Raw genomic sequence first — 15,948 nt, 5'->3', positions numbered from 1 at the left:
ACATCATCAGGTCCAGTTGAACTGCTGTTGAAGGCTGGATGCTTTGGTTTTTCTAAATTCTTAAGGACAAGACATCAGTCCCTGCTATGCTTCCTTCCCACCCTGGCTTCTCCAGTCACACCATGTAATTGATTCATTGACTCACAAAGCCACTGCTTAAATTTCACTTTCCAGGACTATGACTTCTCTGTAGAGCTTGCGAAATGCATTGACAAAAATGAAAAGAACACAACCATGTGCATGTAAACAGAAAGCCACACCGCAGGCACAGATGGTTATTGAATTTTCCTCTTTAGAATGAATTTCTATATTTTTAAGCAGAAAAATCAGTGGCCTTTGGGGAGATAAAAATGTCCATTTTTTAAGTAGAAATTTTTTTTTATCATAATATAAATTGTACAAATGCTTTCTATCGCTATACATTTTCCTCATGTCAAAGAGAAATAAATCCCAGGACAGAGTCCTTTCTTGAAAAACCCTTTCCAGAATTTGCATTTCTGTGTGGCTTCCTTTTCATCCTGCCACCCACACCCTTTTTTTGGTGTAGAGAAGGTGAGGCTGAGGCCTGATAACAGATCCTATATAAGGATGAAGAGGTCAAGATAATTAATGGTACAGTAGGAAAACTGGATGGGAATTTAAACATCAACCATCTGATTTGCTCACTTTATGGATGAGGCAACTGAGTTCCTGGGAGGTTAAAAGTGATACTTGACCTAAGGTATACAACTGGTTGGTGACACGAGAACAGTAATACAAGTTTTCTAAATCCCAGGTTACTTTTCTTCTCCACCAGATATGACACATCATTGTGTGATTATTTTTTCACTTAAAAGATTTCACACTCCCAAGTCTTGTCTCCCCACAAAGTCTCCAAGCGGCCTGATGAGGAAGGCTATGTCACCAGCCCCATTTTCAGCCTCCACATAGTGGGGGACATAAGATTTATTTTTTCTTATTTTTTTTAATTTTTTTTTCAACGTTTATTTATTTTTGGGACAGAGAGAGACAGAGCATGAACGGGGGAGGGGCAGAGAGAGAGGGAGACACAGAATCGGAAACAGGCTCCAGGCTCTGAGCCATCAGCCCAGAGCCTGACGCGGGGCTCGAACTCACGGACCGCGAGATCGTGACCTGGCTGAAGTCGGACGCCTAACCCACTGCGCCACCCAGGCGCCCCGGACATAAGATTTATTTATTATATATGAGTTAGAATTGAATTGAGTTGAACTGAATTTTACTCTTTTACCCCATGAGTCATAAACTGAGCTTCTTAAATAGAGGTCAGACTAATGTAGAAAATTTTGGAGTGATAGGCTATGCCTGACAGGATCAGTACACAATCAAAATCTTAGTCATTTTTAAAAACTATGCCTCAAAACAAACAAACAAACAAAAAAAACAAAACAAAACCAAAGAAAAAAAGCTATGCTTCATTTCTTGACTTTGGCTCAGATCATGATCTCAAGGTTTGTGGGTTCGAACCTCTCCTTGGGCTCTACATAATGTTCTTACACTTACCAGAATCCCTGAATAGGATTCTCTCTCTCTCTCTCTTTCTCTCTCTCTCTCTCTCTCTCTCTGCTCCTACCCTACTTGCGCTCTCTGTCTCTCTCAAAAATAAATAAGTAAACTTAAAAAAAAAGAAACTCATCTCAACAATTTTCCTATCTCGAATTTAGTGACTTGTAATTTAGTGTGAATAGGAAATCATTTTGTTAATTACTTGAAAACTGACTTATAAGCAATCCAGGAAGCAAGTTGTACTTTTTCTTTTTGCCAGTGTATTTAAAGTATGGGTCATTTGTACTTTTTTGCATGTGCATTCATAATTATAATTACATTCATAAACATTGTCCCAGAGCTAAAACACTTTGCTGATCACAATCTTTTAAAAAGAAAAGAAATACAATAAAGCAATGGGATAGTTTAATAACCTCATTATTTCATTACCTTAACAATAAATAAATTACTCCACATTAAGAGAGTGCTGTGTAAATGATAAGCAATTATAGTTAAAAATAACAATTGAGAGATAATATTGTCAGTGTGTGCAGAGAGGTAACACGATTCTTAAGGTAGGATTATGATTTTGCCTTGCTGCCTAACATTTGACAAACTTAATGAATTTTTTAAGCCTCAGGAGAGGCTAAGAAAGAATGCACAAGCCACCCTGACCACTAGGCAAATCCTTACTAGTTTTAGGTTGTTGAGTCCCTTGAGGGATATCTTTTTAATGCTTTTTCTTTCATGTAAACAGTCAGCTGAGTAAGGCAATAGCCTGGTTATTTACAACTAACAGGTTTGTAGACAATGTTTGAAGTGCTGAATAAGAAAATGAAAAGTGTATGGTACTTAAGTTTAGATTCTAATGTGGAAAGGACAGCATTTTTCTATACTTATTAGAACCTTCCTATAAAATCTCCTGTGATGGGCTCCGGGTACATTGATGCTTAACAAACCCTTGCTTTGTGTAGGAGTAGGACTCAGGACAAGTGACCAGAAGCCACAGATGATATACTTAAGCTAACTTGAAATATTAGCAGCATAGAACCTGAGGTTCTCTTTAACTGTGAAAAATAAAATTCTTTAAGTGTGTTAGAGAATGGCAGATCTGAGTAGTTGCTGACATTTACCAGGTCGCTGTAAATTTTAACTCTTACTTTAAGAAAAACAAATTTTCATTATAATTTTCTTTCTTTTTAAATTAGGAAATGTTTCAAACTTACAGAAAGATATACTGAGTATAATGAACACATTTAAAACTGCTACTCAGCTGAAGAAGCATCACAATACAAAGTTCAAGAACCCTCTCCAATAGCATTTTCTTCTCTTCCCATCCAAGAGTAGGAAGGATCCCAAATGCGGTGCTTATCACTCCTGTGCATGGTTTTATACTTCACTACAAAGATGTGTATTCCTCATGAAAACAGCATCATTTGGTATTATAAAACACTATTACATATGATGTGTTCTTCTGCAAATTGTTTTTTCCATTTACTATTATGTTTTTCTAAAATATTTATCCATTGTGATTACTTCCAGCTCATTCATTCACATCATTAAGTATTGTTACATGTATGGACGTTCCGTAATTTATTTAGCTATTCTTTGGGGAGCCATTAACTAGTTGGCTTTGTTTGGTTTGTTTTTGCTATTTATTACAAGCAGTGTTACTGGGATTAGTCTGATATATTTCTCTCTATGTAGGTGTTTAAGACTTTCTACACGGCCGTGTACTCAAAAGTGTGGTTTGGATCAGAGTCTATCAATGAATTACTGGTTGTCTATAACCTCCAAAAGTAAGCAGTTGAAAATCTTCATAGCAGTGTGACATTGCTACAACATTTGCCTATATGATTTTGTATTTTGCAACATACTGTTCTCCAGCGGATCACACATTTTAAAAGTTGTTTTAGGGACGCCTGGGTGGCGCAGTCGGTTAAGAGTCCTACTTCAGCTCAGGTCATGATCTTTGGATTCATGAGTTTGAGTTGTGTGTCAGACTCTGTGCTGACAGCTCAGAGCCTGGAGCCTGCTTTGGATTTAGTGCCTCCATCTCTCTCTACCCCTCCTCTGCTCATGTTCTGTCTGACTGTCTGTCTGTCTCTCTCTGTCTCTCTCTACTCAAAAATAAGTAAACATTAAAATAATTTTTCAAATGTTGTTTTAACCATAGATAGTTTCAGAAGTATTGCTCCAGTCTATGTACTTTGGGATAGAGTTGCTTTGTCTGGGATTTGCACAACTTAATCTTCAAAATATTGCCAATAATTCTTCAGAATGGTTGTGTTCATTTGGATTCACACTAGGAATGAGGAAGCCTTTGTTCCTTCGTGTTTTGTTTGCTCTTCTTTTCCTATGCTTACCATTAAAACTTCTTTTGACAGAGTGATTATTCAATTTGTATTTCATGTCCGCTCTACTACAGAATTTAAATGCTCTATTTCTACTCTTTTAGTGATGACCCTTCAAAAATTTAACATGTATATTTATCAACAATCATTCTCTCCCCCTCACATATTATTTATACCTAGTATATTTTTCTTTCTCATTTTTTGCACTTGAATTACTAGTTATTATTGTTTTATGCCATCAGTGACTGAATCGTCTAAAATTTAACCAGTTTTTTGCTTTAGTGCCTTTTGAGCTTCTTGTCTGCTTTCTGGAATAATTTTATTCTTAGTCACTAAGAAGTTTTAGTGTTTTAAAAGTTTTTCCATTCACTGAAGGTCTGTTGATGGCAAAATTTTAGTGCTGTTTTGATTAAAATACATATTCTTCCCTTGAATAAAAGTCTATGTGACAGTATTTCCTCTTACTACAGGGAAGATTTGTCCTACTGTCTTCTGACTTCTAATGATGCTATTGAGATATTTACAATCCCTCTAATTATCGTCCTTTGGAGAGAATCTGCTTTTATCTCAGGCTTCTTTTGAGATATTTTTATTGCATTTAGTGTGGTGCAGTTTCATTATGACATGGTGTGTATCTAGCTATGGATTATTTTTTATTTATTTGCTTGAGAATTATTAGCGTTCTTCCATCTGAGGATTCATGCTTTTCAATTCTGGAAAACGTGTTTTTCCCTCTCTTACCTTTCTCTCGTTATGTAGAAGCATTTTACCAGAAGCCAAATTAGATACATACAAAATTTTCTCATTCAGTCCTCTAAGCCCCTTACATTACCTGTCATAATTTTCATCTCGTGTCTCTGTGCCCAATTTTGAATTCTTTTTTTTTTTCCAACGTTTATTTATTTTTAGGACAGAGAGAGACAGAGCATGAACGGGGGAGGGGCAGAGAGAGAGGGAAACACAGAATCGGAAACAGGCTCCAGGCTCTGAGCCATCATCCCAGAGCCTGACGCGGGGCTCGAACTCCCGGACCACGAGATCGTGACCTGGCTGAAGTCGGACGCTTAACCGACTGCGCCACCCAGGCGCCCCATAATTCTTTTAATACATATTATTTATTAAGTATCCCTTTAGCTGGTGACTGGAGTAGCCAATTATTTAAGCTTTCCCTTGTATTTTAAATTTTAATTATTTTTTTAAAATTTGTATCAGTGCTTTTTCAAATTATGAACTGTCTTTAAGAATATATATTGTTGTTTCACATGTTTCAACCTATTTTTCTGTAAGCATTTTAAACATATGTATTTGCATTTCATATTCAGTAAGTAAACTATTTGGCATTCTTGTGGATCTAATTTTATTTATTTATTTATTTTTTAATTTTTTTTTTTCCAACGTTTATTTATTTTTGGGACAGAGAGAGACAGAGCATGAACGGGGGAGGGGCAGAGAGAGAGGGAGACACAGAATCGGAAACAGGCTCCAGGCTCTGAGCCATCAGCCCAGAGCCCGACGCGGGGCTCGAACTCAGGGACCGCGAGATCGTGACCTGGCTGAAGTCGGACGCTTAACCGACTGCGCCACCCAGGCGCCCCAGTTGTGGATCTAATTTTAATTAAGCACTTTGCTGATTCTTCCCCATGTGTTGTTGTTTTGTTTTGTTTTGTTTTGTTTTGTTTTGTTTTTAATTGTAATTATACACTTTAGATTACATTTGGCAAGGCTTTATCTCTGGGAACCCTGAGAAGTTTCCCTTCCTTTTGACAGATGCCCTGGCATAATATCATCAATACCAATTCTTTATGGTAATTTTCTATTTGGGGGTCTCTGAGAGTACCTACAGAGTGCAGATTTAACCTTTAAGCCAATGTGAATGTAGGCTAAGAGGACACTTTTTTTCACTCAAGCTCAGGTCCAGATAGATTTTACTTATTTTTGTCAATTCCTTCTTTCGTGATGGATCTTGGCTTTGTATGATGCTTTCTGCTCCACACTTGCATAGCCACTAATAGTTCTCTTAGTCATCAGGATTGGGAAACTCTTCTGAAGCAGTCATGATGTCTACATCAGCTTCTACTTCAGATTTTAGCCACTTTTCACTTTTGACTCTTGCTTATTTTCCTTCCTTTCTTGGAAGCTCAATTCTGAGTCTAAAATGAATGTTTGCTGTATTTTATCCAACATTTCTATGTATTTTGTATTCACAGGGTTTTTCAAATTATCCAATATGCCCTAATGCTGAAAATGGAAGTAAAATTCTATGTTTCCTATTATCTACACCACATGAGCTCCTCCTGACTCCATAGCTCTATTCTAAACATCAACTCTTCCTGTAATGATTTTCTCCATTTTCCTAAGGTCTATGCATAAGTTAAGATTCAAATCAATTTCTGCCTCCTTTATGAAGCATTCCTTAACAATCCCACCCCCCAGTGAACCTCACGACATGGGACAGGAGTCAGACATCAGAAAAGCAATAGCGTTATCTAGATTTCTTCTCAATTTTAAGGGTCTCAGGAGAGAATGGGTACTGCTCTTTGTCAGTATGTATCCAGTATATTACTGTGAGGTACAGTTGTAGGTTTAACTCACAATGTGTTCAAACATACAAAAAAACTATAACTCTTTTTCTCCCATTACTAATGCTGTCTTTCCCCCTAACCTCAAGCACATCTGAGTCTTAGAACGTGAACTTAATGGCTAATCCATTGATTCTTTTGTAGATCTGCTGCTTTAATTAGTGCCTTGAAATAATGTTCACTATCTGGAAAAACAACATGTCCTAACATCTCATATTTCTTAGTTCATTATTGCTTTCTCAGTTCCTCCCTAGAATAGCATCAGAATATTGGAGAGCAGTGTGTCTTACGCAACCTTGTACCAGAGAACAAAAGTCAAAGTCTAGATATGTGATGCTATCTGGCGACTCATGTCACAGGACAAGATCTCTCATTCGCTTGATTGTAGCTTGCCCTGCTAGAACCTTTAGATAATGAGTAAGGCCTGTGTAACTCAAGATCTTACCTCTTTGCCACAACCTCCATTTGTCCCTGTGCCTGGCTGTCCGCTTCAGGGCCACCACAGTAAAGCCCCATGTGGGCCCCCTGGCTCTCAAATTTGTAGCCATGTCAAGTGTGACTAGAGATGGTTGGAAAAGTTAAACCTCAGGGCTGCCAAGTTTACTTTCTTATGTTGTACCCTTAATGGATGAAGAATAGTGTGGTTTCTGTCAGGGTTCCTACAGGGAGCAGGATCTGGAGTTTTCCTTTCCCTCACTTTTATCTAACTTACCTTTCCATTTTGATCGATGCTGTGTTTTCACTGAACCCAGCCTTCAAATCTGTTGTCTCACAGAGCCATCCTTTTTCTTTTGTATGACATTTAATACCTTACAAATCCTAATTGTTATCACATTGCTCACTCCGTGCGTTGAGGTAAGCAAAGTGAAGGTCTAGTACTCAGGCCAATAAGAAAACACCTTACTAATTTTTAGGATATTAACCTAATTATTATTTCAATAACTTATCAGAGACAAAATGAATGAAAACAAAAACATCTAAATCACCAGTTTCATGCTTTATTTGCATAATATTGGCAGAAAATTGAGACTAGAAAAGTGGAAGATATTTTAATAAATTGTGAGTCGCATGTAAGTTAATAAAAATAGGGTATCGGGGCGCCTGGGTGGCGCAGTCGGTTAAGCGTCCGACTTCAGCCAGGTCACGATCTCGCGGTCCGGGAGTTCGAGCCCCGCGTCGGGCTCTGGGCTGATGGCTCAGAGCCTGGAGCCTGCTTCCGATTCTGTGTCTCCCTCTCTCTCTGCCCCTCGCCCGTTCATGCTCTGTCTCTCTCTGTCCCAAAAATAAATAAACGTTGGGAAAAAAAATTAAAAAAAAATAAAATAAAATAAAAAAATAGGGTATCTTTGTTGTCTCTAGAAATACACATGTAGGGGCACCCAGGTGGCTCAGTCGGTTGAGCGCCTGACTTCGGCCCAGGTCACGATCTCACAGTTCGTGAGTTTGAGCCCTGTGTCGGGCTCTGTGCTGACAGCCCAGAGCCTGGAGCTCTTTCTCTCTCTGTCTTAAAAACAAATAAAATATTGATAAAAATTAAAAAAAAAAAAGAAATACACATGTAAAAACGGTTCTCTAACTACTTTTATTTTCCAGTTCAATCTCCCCATGTCCTAAGCTTTGGGAAAAGAGCACTCCATAGAGGTAATGTTTCTTGAAAATGATGTAGGTAGCCAGACCTAGGTGGGAAAAAGAACTCATTAGCTATTCCCTAAAGGAGCTGTGGTACCTAAAATGAAAACATAAATGCCTTCCTTGCTTGCCTAGGCTCCCTAACCTCTCAAGTTATATCGCCATAATGTACTTTTCAAAACGTTAAGAAAAATGCTCCCATATGATTTGAAAGGATATGCCACACTGTCTTGACCTTATTTCCAAATTTTGGGTTTTGTGCTCCTGTTTCCCTTTCCAAGCTCATTCTGTTGTTCAGTTTAGCATATCTTTGTTATATAAAAGTACTGGTGAGAGAAAGAGGCACAGAGTGAGTGTAATCATGCCCGAGTTCCCTGTTCTCCTAAGGGGAGGTTGGAATCAGAATACTCCTAGGGATGATCTGCTTTGAGCTTGAATTAGACACAATTAGATTTGGACATAGACTGTTCCAGACCATAACCTCCTGGCTGCTTTATCCAAAGCCCAGGCCAGAACCCAGGTCTTATAGCACCAGGACACCCTCCCACTGACCCTCCACTCATTTGATTCCTTGACTCCTCCAGAGTCACATGTAGTGTCCGGACCTCTTTTAAGAGCTGCAACTCAAGTCCCCACTTCTCCCTTCCCTCTCCCTCTACTTTCTGCCAAATATCCTTTCAAAAGGAGGAAAAAGCAGCAAGAAGTTAGCCTTAACTTTATTTATGCACACTTAGCACTTTCTCCCTTAACTAACTCATCTTGCCTCTGGGCCAAAATACCTAAAATACCTTCACAGTGAAATCCAAAAGAAATATCCATGAAAAGGTTGGACTAAGTGATCTCTAAGGGCCCATCTATGACTTCATATTAGAACAACAATGCAAAGGAAAAATCCAATCCAGTCCTTAAAAAATTGTATAAGTACTGAAAATCCATTCTGTGTGACATGTGGAGTGATGGTATCTAAAAAAAAAAAAAAAAAGACCCATTTCTATCCTCAGGAACCCTATAGCCTCATTCTGAAGTATAGAAGACCTACATGTGAAAAAAGTTAAATGATATTTGAGAAGTCCGTTCATTTATTCATGAATGATAAAGAAACTCACAGTCTGGTGGGGCTTTACTTACAGATAGTGAAGTAAACAGTTATGAAGGGACCACAATAGGGAAAATAAAAGATACTTGGCAATTCATGGAGGAACAGTACCCAACCACCTCCTATATGGGAAGATAAAAATATCTTCTTGGGAAAAATAATATCAGACTGAGATTTGAAGAGAGAGAGAGAGAGTGTGTGTATTGGAACCATAATTAAATGGAATCAGGGAGGAGAAAACAATCTGATCAAAGGCAGTACCACTTGTAAAGATTCAAATGTTACAGTAAGGGCATCTCCTTTTCAGGAAGCTATGTAATAGTAATTTAGTCTGGCTATAGAATGTTTAAACATCAATACAGAGGGGCGCCTGGGTGGCTCAGTCAGTTAGGTGTCTGACTTCAGCTCAAGTCATGATCTCACAGTTCATGAGTTCAAGCCTCGCATCACGCTCTTTGCTGACAGCTAGGAGCCTGGGCCTGCTTTGGATTCTGTGTCTCCCTCTTTCTCTGCCCCTCCCCAGCTTGTGCTCTGTCTCTCTCTCTCTCTCTCTCTCTCTCCATCAAAAATAAATAAACGTTAGAAATTTTTAAAGAAAATAAACATCAATGTAGCATCATACAGTAATGCACAGTTCAGAAGATGCCATAGGAAAACATGCTAGTTGCATGAGGTGAATAGAACGCTAGAAATTCAGAGGTTGATTAACAAAAATTACTTAAAATTAGCTACACCAACACATGTGGAGAGGGTATGAGGGAATGATGATGAGTGATTCCTGGTAGAATTAATAATGTGATCAAAGGCAGAGTCAGCAGAATGCATGGAATTGTGAGTGGTCTATAGGTAGGCCTATTGGACTAAAGTTAGAGTGTGAATAGGAATTCACTGGGTAAAATTTGCCACTTCCAAATATACTTTTTTCCTATTGCTGAATAAAGAGAACAGTTTTGATAGCCCCCCAGAGTCCCTCACTTAAGCACAGGTAGGGATGGGAAATTACACTAACATGGAAAATCAGAGGGAAGTGACTTCTGAGTGCCATGTTATGCCCAGAACAGTCTGTATTAGAGGTGCCCTGGTTGGGCCCAGAATTTGGCATCATCCTGTGCCTGCAGCATGAACTTTAATACTACTGAAATCAATTTTTTGTGTGTTTGTTTAGAGTTAAAATACCTATTTATGCCAGCTGCATGTTTTTTTGTCAGCAAATCACGTCATCAGCCCCTCACACAGAATCCTTCTCTCCTCGGGCTAGCTGTGGCTCAGTGGCTAAGCTACTTGTGTTTGCATGTGTAGATATGGTCAGCACATGAAAGTCAAATTCCTTCTTCAAAATGCAGCCTCTTTGTAAACACCTCAGCCCAAGTACAACCCCAAATACTAGCTGGATTTGGAATCTGACATAATGGAATAAACCTATCTAAGAAATACAAAGATGGAATGTTTCCTAAGTTAGAAACAGCTAAGGGAGGGGAGCCTGGGTGACTCAGTCGGTTAAGCATCCAACTTCAGCTCAGTTCATGATCTCACAGTTCGTGGGTTCGAGCCCCGCATCAGGCTCTGTGCTGACAGCTCAGAGCCTGGAGCCTGCCCACTCCCCTGCCCACTCTCTGTCTTTTCCTCTCTCAAAAATAAATAAACATTAAAAAAATGTACTTAAAAAAAGAAACAGCTAAGGGAGTAAGTCAGATTTTGTATATTAAGAAACTTTGTAAGTCAACCAAGCCCATATTTTCAGAATGTTGTAATTATAATCATATCTTCAAGCTGACTGAATTTGTTAGAGTCAGAGGAGATCAAAGGTGTACTTAAAAATTTATATTTTCATCCAAAGGCGTGCGAAATATACACTATTAACTATTACATGTTTGGAAAATAATTTGTATAGTGTGTTTAGAATTTTCATTCAACTTACATAAGTATATAATTAAGGATAGTGAAATATTGTTAATAATGAGAATAATTTAATAGAGCTTATATTATTATGCATTAATGTCCACTGGATACAGATTAAAAATGAAGTAATAACTCCAGATATTTTTTATTCCAAATGAGTTTTCATTTTCTCAGAATTTAGCAACTATGTAGTCAACTTGCATTCTGTTAATATACAAGCCATGTTTCTACTAATTTTTAAAACATTTATGTTTCTAATTGGAAAATGAATGTGTATTCATAGGCAAATAAAGACATGAAGAAAACAATTTATGATATCACTACCTACAAGTAATCACTATTCATAGTTTGATGTATTTATGTCTAGTCTTTTTAAAATCTATGGATCTTAGATATACATGTTGTATCTTTTTTTTTTTTTTTTTTGCATCAGCTTTTTTGAACATTATTCCAAGCAAATATGTACTATTGGAAGGACCAATTTTGGTAGTATCATAATAATCTAAACTGAAAGGATCCTAGTTTATTTAGTGAGTTCTCTGATTGCCATACATTTAAGCTGTTTTCACCTTTTTCCTGTTTGAAATGACATTTTAGTGGATGTCTTTGTTTAAATCTTGTATTTATGATTCTGGTTGTTTTAATAAGATATAGATTTCTAGAAGAATTACTGAATCAAAGTGTAGAAACTATAAAAATCAACTTTCCACATTTTTCTTCAGGAATTTATTTCATTTGTTTTCAATGTATTTATACTCAGGTATGCAAGCCTGAAATCCTCAACAGCACTGTTATTTTTGTTGGTCACCATGATAGGCAGAAAAAGGCGATCTATTCAAATTTACATTCATATGATTAATAATAAGGTGGAACGTTTTCACATTTAGAAGCCATTTATACTGCTTCTATTAACTGTTCATATCCTCTATAACATTTCCATTTCTTTCCGATTAATTGAATAGAATTTAGGATTTAAGACTGAGTAGAAAAAAAATAATTTAAAAAATGATAACAGTAAATGTCACCTTGTAATTAAATGAATACTTAAAAATTAATCAACTTTTAATTTACTGTCAGTTAGTTCAATGAGAATTTTAATTAACACAATAATTTTTAACTCTCTTCAGTTTTTTTTTTAAGCTTGACTTTTAAAAAATTAACTTTTGAATTCCAAAATCAGGTTTCTCACTGACGGCTGTACATTGTTACAGTCTCCTTTCATTTCTCCCGGGCCACATATTTCAGCCACATGCTCAAGCTGATTACCCAGTAGCAGCTGAAAAGGATGTAAAAAAAAAAAAAAATTATGGGCCAGAGAGATAAATCTTTAACAATAGAATTTAAAGGTAGCAAGAGAGATTTATTTATGTACAAAGGGATCTTCTACTATGTAGTCAGCCATTGCTTATAAAAATCTGTCCTGAACAGGATATTAATCTTTCTAGTACAACTAAAATAAAGTAGAAAAAAAATAGCACATAGCAAAATAGAATTTGCTAGGAAGGCATGCAGTATATCCACCTAATATGCTACCAGGAAGTATAAAAAGACTTGGAAAATTAGAATTAAACCCTAAATAACTATCCTGAATCTTAGTTGTGCTTAAGGTATACGTGGAACCCCAGATTTTTTGACTTGTGTGAGTTACGGAATTTTTCTCACTGACTCTGTCAAGGGTCTATCTCAATACCAAGAAAAACAAATTATCAAGCTAAGTAACAGGGATGGTGCAAACTTTCAAGGGGATAGGGTTAAAGCCAAAAATTGAAACTGTCAACAGCTATAGTGTCTTCTTAGGTGTAGAGTAACTTTTTTTCAGGGAAATGATAGTTGCAGAACTCAAATTAAAGCAGAACTTTAGTGCTCACATCTATCAGCTTCTAGGCATCTAGAAATCAAAACAAAGGAAATTTGTCAAAAGATTAAAAGTTTTACTTTTTCCTTGAGATTCAAAAAGTTAAAAATGCATTCTGTATTCCTTTTCCAGAGATTTCTAGTTATAAATCCCTAGATGTCTGTTTATTGCTAGCCACTGGACCATTACAAGTTTGAGAGTTGCTACCACAGGAACCCTAATAGGTTTTAACAAGTCTTCTCTGAAATGATATATTTTGTCATAGCTCCAGAGCAGCCTAAATTGAAAAGCAAAATTAATCTGCTGCTATAAAGGTGAATTTTAGTCTATCATGTAGTCTGTGACAGTAATTAATGCTGCTTTACTTTCTTTCTGTGCTCAGCCCAAGAGCTCTGGTAGTAATTTAGGTGTGTAGAAAACTGATGTTGAACTTCATTCATTTCAGCCACACAGGATGAGGAGAGATTGACATGTTTGCACACTCTCAATCTCTCCAAAAAAGAAGGCTTTGATATGCATTTCCTTTTTACAGTTCTCATATAATGTTAGATAATTTTCTATTTACCAGTGAGGAAAGAAAATTGATCAGGCACCTCTATGGTAGCTTTTAAAAATGTGGATAAGTTGATGGTATTTTAAGACTAACTTTTGAAAGAGGTTATTTCCCGCTGTGTACTAATGCAGATAAATGAAAACAACATTGTTAACTATTCAATGGTACTCAATTCTTACATACCACTCCTGCTTTTAATATAAACAATTCAGGTGAGAGAATCCTTTGTTTTTATGAACATCGTTTTTTCTTGTTTCACAGGTCAAGGTGACTTCTTTTCCTTCTTTCTAAGGCAAGAAAATCTCAACTAATACCTTAGCTTGAAAACAGGGGAATAGGAGATAGATATGAAAGATTTAGAGAAAGTAAAATCAAAAGGTCAAAAATATTGAAGAGGCTCAGGTGAGGAAGAGGAATACTTCCAGAATAACTCTCTTATTTGTGGCTTTAGTCATTGGGTAGCTAGTGGCACCTTTTACAAAGATAAGAAATACAGAATGAGAAAAAATTTGTAGGGGAGAACAAACAGTTCAGTTTTGGATGTATTGTATGAAATATACATATACTGTGGAATAAACAGTCAATATTGAGATGGGAGCTTGAGAGGAAGAAAGAAATTTGGGAATTCTTAACATTTAAAGGGTCTTTGGCTACATGGAGTTGAATGGCATCAGTTAGGTAGAATGGCAATAGTCTACAAATCGATTCCCAGTCTCTCAATGGAAAATTATTATTATTATTTTAAATTTAGGACCAATGAACAATGCATTACTGAAACAAAGAGTAGATTTTCTAGAATGCTTGTATTTTTTTTACTTTCTTTTTTGCTCATAACTTTTGATCATGCATAGCCAATTGAATTTATTAATTTCCTAAAAAAAATATCATAAGGCCAGAAGCCACAATTAGGGAAAATGTGCTTTCTTCCTGAAGCAATCAAATTTGAAAGAGAATCTCTAGTATAAAATAGAACTTTTTAGCTAAGTAAGTAAACTTGCCCTTATGTGTTTGCCACACACATTTTTTCATGTCAAAGAAAAAAAGAGTCAACAGGCCAAGCTTCCTTAACAACTTAAATTACCCTATTTTATGAATTAAGATGTTATTTTTAAGGTATCTATTTTAACTGTATTTTATGACTATCTATGATAAATGCAAGTAATACTGCAAAGTTATTTTATATTTTTTAAACACAGTACTAGAATAGATTATTAAGGGATAATAAATTACCTTATGAATTTTGTAACTGAATTTTCCATTCTAGAGCGATAGCCTGAGGACAGGATTTAAACATGTAATGCATAGAGAATAAGGACAAAAGTGATTTTGTGTATATAGGATGTTTTCTGAAAGCTGATAGTTTACTCGTTTCTTGAACAGAAGTATGTGGAAAAATATCTCTAGATGTCAAAACTCTGTGATTCTATTATCTTTCTTGAACATAGTAAGAATAATGTTTTCAAAACCCTTTCTGCGTCTTTCATTAAATCTTTGAAAATATGCAATAGAATGAAATCCTTGGCCATATAAATAATGAAAGCATAGCATTTAAATAGAAACAGGGGCGCCTGGGTGGCACAGTCAGTTAAGCGTCCGACTTCAGCCAGGTCACGATCTCGCGGTCCGGGAGTTCGAGCCCCGCGTCAGGCTCTGGGCTGATGGCTCAGAGCCTGGAGCCTGTTTCCGATTCTGTGTCTCCCTCTCTCTCTGCCCCTCCCCCGTTCATGCTCTGTCTCTCTCTGTCCCAAAAATAAATAAACGTTTAAAAATAAATAAATAAATAAATAAATAAATAAATAAATAGAAACAAAAAATCAATCTTCCAGATATAGAACAAATCAAAAAGCAACATGAGAATTTGGGAGTATCAGCAAAGCCCCACAAAGTATAGGTTTTTAAAAATAAATAGTTAAAACTACCATGTTCTATTTTATCAGGTCACAATTTATCATCTTGCAATCTGTACACCCCCAAAACACAGGAAAGCCAGATTATAATTTGACATATGTTTCATACTGGCAATATCAATAGTCCACTTTATTTGTATTCTCCAGCCTTGGAACTTAGCAAAAATGAAAAATAACAAGACTCTACATGTCAGAAAACACAGAGTTGACACCATAATTCAGTCTTAAACTCCTAACCTCTGCCTACCTGGTTCTCACAATAACTCCTGCTTATATGATGTACCAGTCCAACCCTGGTTCCAACCTTGGGCTTCCTGCCATGGTTCCAAGTTGAACTCTATGCCAGTCTACAGGAATATAACAAAAAGGGGCCCCCAGTTTCTCTTCCCATTTTAGTGCCTTTCATTAACCTCTTACGGCGTTTCTTTAGGCTTTTGACACACTCAGCTTTCCCGCTCATCGCTTATTTCTCCGTTTCTGATCTCTTTGTTCATTTATTCATATAAAACAGTAACTTAATATAACACCAGATGGTGATAAGAGTTATAAAGAAAAATAATTCAGAGTCATAGA

The 15,948-nt window shown here is 36.6% G+C and overlaps 1 protein-coding gene across 6 annotated transcripts in view; it reads left to right on the top strand.

Annotated features, from left to right (window-relative positions):
• KCNH7 (potassium voltage-gated channel subfamily H member 7) overlaps nucleotides 1-15,948 on the top strand; it is a 488,027-nt gene that overhangs the window by 237,599 nt on the left and 234,480 nt on the right. The gene's annotated exons all lie outside the window — the stretch shown is intronic.

This window comes from Herpailurus yagouaroundi, unplaced genomic scaffold (genome assembly GCF_014898765.1).
Source record: "Herpailurus yagouaroundi ecotype Mexico unplaced genomic scaffold, PumYag 140, whole genome shotgun sequence".
Classification (NCBI taxonomy): Eukaryota; Metazoa; Chordata; class Mammalia; order Carnivora; family Felidae; genus Herpailurus; species Herpailurus yagouaroundi.
Note: the sequence above shows the minus strand (reverse complement) of the source record. Positions and strands in the feature narration are given on the sequence as shown.